Source organism: Natator depressus, chromosome 21 (genome assembly GCF_965152275.1).
Source record: "Natator depressus isolate rNatDep1 chromosome 21, rNatDep2.hap1, whole genome shotgun sequence".
Taxonomy (NCBI): domain Eukaryota; kingdom Metazoa; phylum Chordata; order Testudines; family Cheloniidae; genus Natator; species Natator depressus.
Window position 1 is genome coordinate 12918914 of NC_134254.1, and position 10309 is coordinate 12929222.

Consider the following 10309-nt stretch of genomic DNA (forward strand, 5'->3'; position numbering starts at 1 on the left):
AAAACATCCCATTCTGAGGTGGTCGAAACAGAATGTTTCATCCTTCTCTAAACACTTTCACTTTTCTCCCCACCGCCTGCCCCCCGGAAATGAAGTGATATTGACGCATTGCAATGGAAAGTTTCACTTTCAACAACCCGGCATTTTCATAGCATATCAGGGTTGGAAGGGCCCTCAGGAGGTCATCTAGTCCAACCCCTGCTCAAAGCAGGACCAATCCCCAACTAAATCATCCCAGCCAGGGCTTTGTCAAGCCTGACCTTAAAAACCTCTAAAGAAGGAGATTCCCCCACCTCCCTAGGGAACCCCCTGGAGAGAATTTGACAGCTCTACCTCTACCCCCTTTGCCTGTCTTGTCTACTTAGACTGTAAGTTCTTTGGGCTGGGGCTCTGTCTCTCAGGTTGTGGCAGCACGGAGGGAGTGTATGGCAACACACAGCAGTGTAAAGCAGCCTGCGTCCACACTGTGTGCTGTGTAGCAACTCGCGGCCGTGAAAGACTTAGGCAGGGGGGAGGCAGCGGGAGCTACGCTGCTTTAAAAAAAAAAAAAAAGCGTAGACATGGGTGGCACTTCCTGAGTGTGTAGAGAGCTGGGTAGGGTAGATGCTCCCAGTGTTGAGGTGTCTGTCTACACTGTTCTTTATACCCGTGCTGGGGGGGCCTACAGGGTTCTCTACGCACCGCAGTCTGTGTACGCATAGCCTGACTCTATGTATGTGCAGCATCCAGCACGAAAGGGCCCTGATCTCAGATTTGGCCTCTAGGCACCACTGTGATGAAAACAATAAGAAGACCGGGATAATTATACTGCCCTTCCTTTGCTCAATGCTTTGAGGTTGACAGCTACAAAAGCTCTAGCTAAGAGGTAAGTATGACTGAGGCTGACGTTTGGGGGTTTTCCAAGGTGCCTGAATCCCATTGGAAGTTAGGCACCTAACTCCCTTAGGTTCCCTTTTTGAAAATCCCTGTCTGCAAGGGCTTTTCTGTCCTTATGAGAGGAACCTAGAAGCCAGATGCAAGCCTGGGTTCAATGTTCACTGGAGTCAGCGAGTCTTCCTAGTGACTTCAGTGGGCTTTGGAGCAGGAGCCCTGGAGAAGACCACGTTTGTCTGTATCGGGTCCTATCCCCAGGTTGTCTTCATAAGTAGGCTTGGCAGAATGCTATTTCTGGTGGGGGGGGGGTTATAATTTCAACAGATAATAATTTTTAAGCATTCCCCCCAAATTTTCTCAGTTTGTTTTCACAGTTGCAGGAAATTATGGGGGTGTCAGGCAATAAGGGGGGGGGGAGCGGACAATTATTTAATGACTGTAGCCATTGTGATTCGAAAAGTTACAGATTTTTAACCCTTAGCACGCATGCGGTCGTCATCACTGGTCAAAATACACCAAGTAAACAACCCTAAATGAAACTCGAATCCGTTCTCAGCCCTATCTATCTATCTTTCTTTCTTTGCCTAACTGTAAATTTCAGTTCGCAGGGATAGAAATATTTGTGCATACAGTGAAATCGATACCTGAACCACATTGACCAGTAAAAATCGAATCCCTCCAAGCGGCATCCTAAGCCTATTAGTAGCTGCGTTTTTATTCCTTAACCCTTATAAAACCCACATAACAGCATGAGCAAGAACTGCTACACCTGAGCCTTGCTCTGGGGGCATGGCAAACCCTTCTCTTCCCCTTTCATTTTCCTGGCTTCCCTTCTACCATTCTCCCCATTCCCAGATGCTGCATGCTACCCCCTCCCCATCACCTCTCGTCCCACTTTTGTCCAAGTGTTTTTTCCTTTTTTGCATCATTTTCTCCAAGAAAAGGTTAAAGCAGCCAATAAAAGGTTCCGAAGGAACAGTCCAAAAACCTGGTGGACTGAACAATTGACAAACTGTGGCTCCAATCCTGCAAGGCGTTCTGCTGGGTGGGAAGATCCCTGCAATGCATGGAGCCCTATTAACCCCAATGAGCAGAATAACTTGCAGGAAAGGGGTCTCTTCCTGAGAAGAGGGGAAACGTTCCAAAGTGCCGGTCAAGGCTCAGATGGGCATATTTGTCCCCTGGATGTTAGAACATTTCCATAGCTCATCTCGTAGCCTGACGCATTAGCAGGGTCAGAGGCAGGCCAGCATCGCTGCAGGATGTTTCGGTCCCGTAAGGATATCAAGAATTACCTCCATTCGCGTTAGCAAAGGCGGCTTGGGTGACATCTGTGCTAGCTAATTCTCTGCACAGCTCACTCTTGCAGCATTAAATTGTCTCCTAAAATGGATCACCGCTTGTTAATGAGCCCTCAAGTGCCTTGTTTCTCTGTGCGTGCTATAGACAGAAGTCCTCCCAATTGAGATGGGGGACATGTTTGCTTGCTCTAGGAAACACTGGGGCAGGCTTCAGTGGGTGACAGTCTTCTCTGAGAGGAAGGGTGCCTCTGTGGTTAAGGCACTGGCCTGAGCTGCAGGGGATGTGGGTTAAATTTCTGGTTTTGCCACTGAATTCCTGTGACCCTGGGCATATCATTTCACCTCTCTGAGCCTCAGTTATTCATCTCTAAAATGGGAATGACAATACTTTAGTCTGTATTGCCTTAATTGTATGTATTGTTTTTATTACCATAGCACCCAGGAGCCATGGAACCCATTGTGCAAGGTGCTGTACAAACACAGAACAAATGGTCCCCGATTGTAAGCTTTTTGGGGAAAGGGACTCTAAGTAGGTATATGTAAAGTGCCTAGCACAGTGAGGCCCTGATTACAGCTACTTGGGAATTTTCTGACCATGTTTGGTTGCCCCCCCACACACACACACACACAGCAGGTGCTGATTCATCAAAACCAAAACTGTTCACTGGGTAGGGTCAGTTTGGACGACTCTCTCAACTTCAAAACATTTTCTAAATGAAGAGTTTCATTGTACAGTCTGAAGTGACTGTTCATTTAGAAATTTTAGTTAATTCAGACTTTTTAAAAAGTATTTATTTTTTCAAAGTCAAAATCAAAACACATCTTTTTGAAATTACTGAAACACCTTTCATATGGCCTGAATGCAGTTTAGTTTCTGATGATCAGTTCACAAAATACTTCAAGATTTGACATTTTTGGTCAAATGACTTTAGGTTTTGTCCCGACTTGGGGAGTGGATTTTGAAATCTCCAGCTCTTATAGGATTGGAAAACCTTCCCCATCCCCAAATCTAGCCCCGATCTCCATTGAGGCCTCTAGGGGCTACTGGAATACAACTAATACCAACAATACTGACAGACTTAGCTGGCAAATGTAGGCTTTTTAAAAAGCCATGTGCCCAGTTCCTATCCCATGCACATTCTGGGGTCTCTGAGCTACTTGGGGCTGCTCATCTCATTTCTCTGTGCTGTTCCTCTCACAATGGTGGGGTTCATCCTTTGCCCCTGGTCCCCCAGGCTCTGGTGAGCTGGGCCAGAGAAGACTCACAAGGATTGTTTGGGGACCATGAGGGAAAAGCTCTAGAAGGTAGGATGGAAACTCAAAGTTGCAGCCTTAATTAATGAGCAGCTGTTGGTGCTCCACAGTATCCATAGTAATATGTAAGAGGGGGAAAATGACACCAGACACTAATGCAATGAGAAGGAGATGGGGGCTTCAATTAACAGCAGTAATATTCAGCTGGAATATTGGCAGGGGAGGGGACAACGTTAAGGGGAAGGATGATCATCACAGAGCAGGACAATTTGCCTAATGAGGGGAGTCGAGCACAATGGGTAGGGGAGAGGCCGATCCTGCTTGATGTGGAACCCTGGGGTGGGTGACCGTGAAAGGCTACTTGTAATCTATGGGTCAAGTTCTCCATTGGGGTAACACTGGGTTTATACTCAAGCAACAGCCAGTGCGTCCACACAAGTAGCTCGAGTCTATCCACACGGGCAGACCTACACAATCTGGCTCATGGGCTTGACAGGGTTGGAACATGGTTTACAGCACACTTTGGTCCAGTCCAGGCAAAGCAGAGCTAAGCTGTATCCTGGCTAAGGCACTGACTATTGCATTACCGTGGTATACCCTGACACACTAGATATGAGTCAGTAAATTGGCCCTATGGATATAAATCCCTAAGAGGATTGGTCCTCCTTGCTATATTTAAGGTACCTGATTCTGACCTTACTCATGTTGGTTTTGTATTGGGGCCAATCCAGTCCTTTTGTTATGAGAGTGCTAGGTCCGTAGACCGGTCAGCAGTTAGTTAACTGTAGATGGTGCTCAAGAATAAGTAGCATTGTCCAGGGGTCTGAGCGAACCCATCCTTTGTTAGCATTGTGCCCTGCAAATTCCTTCCTTTTTTTTTGCTGCTCTTTACAGACCTCACTGGAATTACTCCTGCTTCACACGGGCAGGAGTGAGCAGACTCCGCACTGATACCTCCTCCCTAAGCCTTGCATTGATGCCACCTGCCCGTTAGGGGGCATCTTAGGTTGGTGGATCATCAGCCCACTGCCGCAGTGACCCCCAAGGCTGTGGACCTTGCTCTCCCATGACGGCCATCTCATAGAAGATGGGGGTTGGAAGGGCCCTCCGGAGGTCATCTGATCCAACCCTCTGCTCAAAGCAGGACCAATCCCCAACTTCAGTCCCTCCCTCCTCACATGGACAAGTTCTTCTCCATGGGTGTTTATTTAGCATGATCATCATCACTGGTCCGTTATTTCCTTCTCCTTCTCCTTTGTTCTGTGTCAGTGCCTCCCTCACGCTCTTTGCTCTCTTAGCCCAGGGCTTTAGGAAGAAGGTACCTTTGTTTCAGCACCCTGAGCACCTGGGCAGGAAAAGGGGAGTGGATGTGCTTCCCGAAGGCACCCAGAGCCAAATCCTAGACTAGGTGACCTTTGTGGTCCCTTCTAACCCTCTGCTTCTGTGATTCTAAAGCGAAACTGACCGGCTTTAATCTAAATCACCATCTAAGCTGCGTGAATTACAAATAAAGTACATGAACAGCAGAAAGAAAAAAGTGCATCCCTTCTGTTTTGAATTAATCCAAGTAATGCAGAAAAGGGATTTTTAATGTAGAGGATTTTTATGTTGACAGTGTCCCTTTCAAAAAGCAAATGGAGAAATCGGAAGAGCAAAATGGCATAAACAAAGGGGGCTGTGGAGCACTGGAATTCTAGGGTGGAATTAATTCCTGGGCTGTGGACCAATGCCAGGCTTCAAAACTGGCATGAGGTGGGACTTAAGTGTGCTGCCCCCCTGAGTGAATCTCCCCCTAAGTCTTACAGAGGTCTGCTGCTATACATGGAATTGATGCACCTAGGGGAAAGTCTATTTATGCATCAGCTGTGTTCCTTTCCTCATGTAGAGAATGATTGGGTCCGGTCCTGTTTGATTCAAACAGACAGGTACAAGAGAGGCTCTAGCAGGCTGGGCAGAGGGATCACTTACACCCAGCCCAGTTGCCACTGAGCATGTGACATAAGCCTGCTCTTTGCGTCCACTAGGCAGAATTACCCCCTGTGCAGAAGGCCAAAGCGCAAAGCCCAGGCACCAGCTAAACTCCAGTTAAGCTTCCAAAATAGGACGTAAGTGATGCTGAGGCCCCTTTCTGGCCCCTCTGCACTGTGGAGAATGTATCTCTTTTTGCAAACTCAGGGTATGGTTGGTCCTCACCCCCACCCCCGCAACACATACACACTGGTCCTTTCCTTTCAGATTTTTAGCACCCACTCTAGGCCCTGAGTCTGCTATTTTCAAAAGTGCCTAAGAGAATTAGGCACCCAGTTCTCCCTGAAAAATCAGTGGGAGTTGGGTGCCTGGCTCTCACAGTGTGCTTTGAAAATCCCAGCCTTACTGCTTAGCACACATGTAGGGGCCTGCCCATATTAATCACAGCCCCATCCCACACAATAACTCAGCAGTCACTTCAATAACCCACAAATGAACTGGCTGCCGAAGAGGCTCCTGCCTAGCAAGTTAACGGGGGGAGGCCATGGTTCCAGTTTGCCAGAAAGAGCAGCTTGTGGCCGTTGGTGCATTAATCTCAGACTAGATGTGCGATTAAACCCGACAGGCATCTGCATCGCTCCCCAGGGGCTTGTGGGGCTGCGGCTGGCCATTAATCAGCTACCAGCCTGTTTCTATTCGGTTCCATAGCATTTGCTTTATGGTGACATTTACTCACCCATGAGCTCGCCTGCCTCTGGCCACTAGTGGAGTCAGCAAGCTTGTCCGGTCCCTGAGCAAGCCCAATATTATTATTATTATTTATTAAGTATTTATAGAGAGCTGTAAATTTGCCCGGCACTTTACAGACAGCAAAACGCTTCCACGCCTGCCCCCTGGGTAAAATCCTGGCTCTGAGGCTGAGATCCTCAGCTGGTACCTGTCAATATCTCTCTAGTGGCTTCAAGGGAGTTACGCTGATTTATATGAGCTGAGGATCTGCCTACCAGGCAGCAGAATTCACCTGGAGACAAGCCTATACGCCTAGCCCCCTATTCTCTGCATTGCCCTGCAAGCCCTTGGACAGCACAGGGGTTCCTCCAGCCAACAGCTGCCCCAGGGATGCGCCTCAAGAGCAGGGCAAACCACAGCTGGGGTGGCAGCATAAGCTATCTGCCAAGCCCATTGCGGGGGGCTGATTTTTGGGCAGGGGAAGGGGAGAGAATTCATCAGGACCCACCTCCTTGCCTGCTATCTCAGACGCATTGTACTTGGGTGGCTAGCCCGTGCCTCTGCGGCCACACTGCTAATGTTCCTGGGATAGCTCATGTTTACTACCCCAAGCTGGGAATTACACCTCCCTGCCTCGGTGTAGACGTACCCACAGAGAGTCTGAGACGAAACAAACCGGACCCAGATCTCCCACATCCCAGACCAGTGCTCTATCCACTGGACCATCTGTCCTTCCTAGCCACGAGATCATCCTTCCGCTCTGCTAAGTGGGGTTCCCTGTGGCTTTCTCCCCACGTTCCATGTCGTCGAGACCAGCTGACCTGTGGGTGGGGCTCTTACCTGCCCTGTTGAGAGAGAGCATCTCCAAAGGCTTTGGTGTTGGGATCATCACCTCGCAGCTAACTCCAGGCCTCCTAAAACATGAAGCAGAGGAGACGACTGCTCACCACTCAGTGTTTATCTAACATTGTGGTACGGGGACATCCCTGCAATTGCTTCACAACCAAATGGGCTTCCCCTGAGCCGCTCTCCATCTCTAGTTGATTGGCCCGTCCTTCCATCTCGCGCTCTGTTCCTCCAGAGCTACTCAGGAATTGTTTTTGCTTTTGCTCTTGAGCGATAGTGGCTAAAACAGGCGAGCGCAGGAGACATGTTAACACATTCAGGGTCGTGAACCTATAAAGAGCAGCAGGAGGGTTTCTGTGAAAGGTCGAAATGGCCAGAGCTCTAAGGTCCGGTTCTAAAGCTCGCTGAAATCCATGGGAGTCTTTCCATGAACTCCAATAGGCTTTGGATCAGGCCCTAAGTAGAATAGGAGACGCCATGCAGTTCAGAGAGAGCTCCTGCCATTGTGCTGTGCAGAGCTAAGCTGGGAATCGGAGCACAGGGGTGGGGGCGGGGAATGGAGAAAAGGAGGGTCGACAATGCAAAGCAGGGGTTGATGGTAGCGCCCCATCAACATGAACTGTTTGCTGGACACCTCCTTCTCCATTGCTAAGTGGAATCGCAACCTCAAGAGGTTTTTAAAGCCCTCAATTATTAAATATTTATATTGAGGTAGGATCTAGAAGCCAGTCTGGCTGGAACCGCTGGGTGCTGCACAAGCATCTAGAAAATGACCATCCGTGGCTTGAACAGCCTGTGTCCGTTCGGTGGATGCGGGATATATTGACCGTAGTCTTAACAGGCTCACACCTGAAAGCAAGCACCCATGTGTATAGAATCCCATTCACACAGGAACTCTGCGTACCTTTTAAAGCTTTCTGTTGCTCTGCTGCATTATTAGGCCTGGTGTTACTTAATTAACTCAATGATTAAGACAGAAGGGGCAAATTCATGAGAACGGCCATAGTGGGTCAGACCAAGGGTCCATCTAGCCCAGTATCCTCTCTTCCAACAGTAGCCAATGCCAGCTGCTTCAGAGGGAATGAACAGAACAGGCAATCATCAAACAGGGGTGAGGGACACCATCCCTGCCCATCCTGGCTAATAGCCATTGATGGACCTATCCTCCATGAACTTATCTAGTTCTTTTTTTGAACTCTGTTATGGTCTTGGCCTCCACAACATCCTCTGGCAAGGAGTTCCACAGGTTGACTGTGCGTTGTGTGATGAAACACTCCCTTTTATTTGTTTTAAACCTGCTACCTAGTAATTTCATTTGGTGACCCCTAGCTCTCGTGTTATGAGAGGGAGTAAATAACACTTCTTATTTATTTTTCTCCACACCAGTCATGATTTTATAGACCTCTATCATATGCACCGTTCCCTCTAAGCTGTGCGAGTGTGCGTGCGCACACAGATCCTAAGCCCCGCGCACACGGCAAAACATTGCGCGCACAAAAATTTTCACAGAATCACAACAATTTGCAGAGAAGAAATTTTTTGCACACACGCCCTGTCAAAAATTAGAGGGAACGTTGCCCCTTAATCATCTCTTTTCCAAGATGAAAAGTCCCAGTCTTATTAATCTCTCCTCATTTGGAAGCTGTTCCACACCCCCAATAATTTTTGTTGCCCTTTTCTGAACCTTTTCCAAATCTAATATATCTTTTTTGAGATGGGGTGACCACATCTGCATACAATATTAAAGATGTGGGTGTACCATGGATTTATATAGAGGCAACATGATATTTTCTGTCTTATTATCTATCCCTTTCTTGAAGATTCCCAACATTCTGGTCGCTTTTTTGACTGCCGCTGCACACTGAGTGAATGTTTTCAGAGAACTACCCACAATGATGCCGAGATCTTTCTTGAATGGTAACAGCCAATTTAGACCCCATCATTTTATAGGTATACTTGGGATTATGTTTTCCAATGTGCATTGCTTTGCATTTATCAACACTGAATTTCATCTGCCATTTTGTTGCCCAGTCACCCAGTTTTGTGAGATCCCTTTGTAGCTCTTCGCAGTCTGCTTTGGATTTAACTGTCTTGAGTAGTTTTGTATCATCTGCAAATTCCAGTCTCATTTACATTGGTGTAAATCCAGAACAACCCTATGGAGTTCAACAGAATGACTCCTAATTTACAGTAGTGTGAGATAGGAATCTAGCTGAGGACCCACAATTCTTTGCAATCTCCGCTCCACTCCACTCTCTCCTCACTGTGCAAAGGCCTTTCTAATGCAACAGCATCTTTCTCCCTTAACCCCTTGCCTGCACTCCTCACTTGGACCCACCTCCCATTGTCATTAATATTTATTGTTCGTATTGCAATAGGGCCTAGATGCCCCAGGCAGGCCCCATTGTGCTAGGTGCTGGAAAGACAGCCCTCTTGCCCCAAAAAGCTGACAATTAGCCCTGATGTGTCAGGCTATTTTCTGCGAGGGAGATTAAAACGATGGGGCCAGATTCACCAGTATGCTCTGGCTGCAAAACTGCTGTAATCCCAGTTTAACTGGCCAGTTCAGCCAGGTTTATGGCTGCTTGGCCTGGTTGGAGTAGCACAAAGCAGGTGGAGTGGACCAGTGAATCTGAATTATTGAGCCCAAGTCTTCCCCGGGGTAACTCAGTTGATATTGATGGAGTAACTTGGCCCAGGCTGCTGGAATTAAGAGTCAGATGGACAAAGCAAGTGAAACCGAATATCACTGCAGCTCACTCTCTACGTTTCGGCTGGATTTTTCCACTGGGAGCAGAACTCCTTTCTGTGAGACTATCAGCGAGATGCTGAATTGTCTATATATTTAATTAGTCTGTGGTCTAAAAATACCCTAGCAGTTTTCTGCACTGGAGTTCAGTCCTTCCTTTGAAGCGGCAGCTGTTCTAACTCGTCCTAGTGCTTCAATAAGGTCTAACTCACGTGGACCCCAACTAATTACTTCCAACCACAAAGAAAACAAGGCAGTAATGGCCTGGCCCAGGGAATGACCTGGAATCAATCGCTCCGATTTCTCCCCTCAAGGATTCCTGTGGGGCAGAGAAGACCTGGGCCCTGAACCAAATCATGCAATTGAGGTTTTTCAGTCTTTTTTTGTTCCTCTTGTTTCCTTCAGCTATTTTCTGGTCCTAGATTCCAAGGCCGGAAAGGACCTTGGTGACTCTCTAGGCTGACCCATATAACACAGGCCATTGAACTTCGCCCAAACTAATTCCTAGAGCAGATCTAGGTGCAGCCTCTTATGGAAAACCTACATGAGGGGACAAGTTGCTCAGAAAACTCAGCAGCTTTGAAGCCAG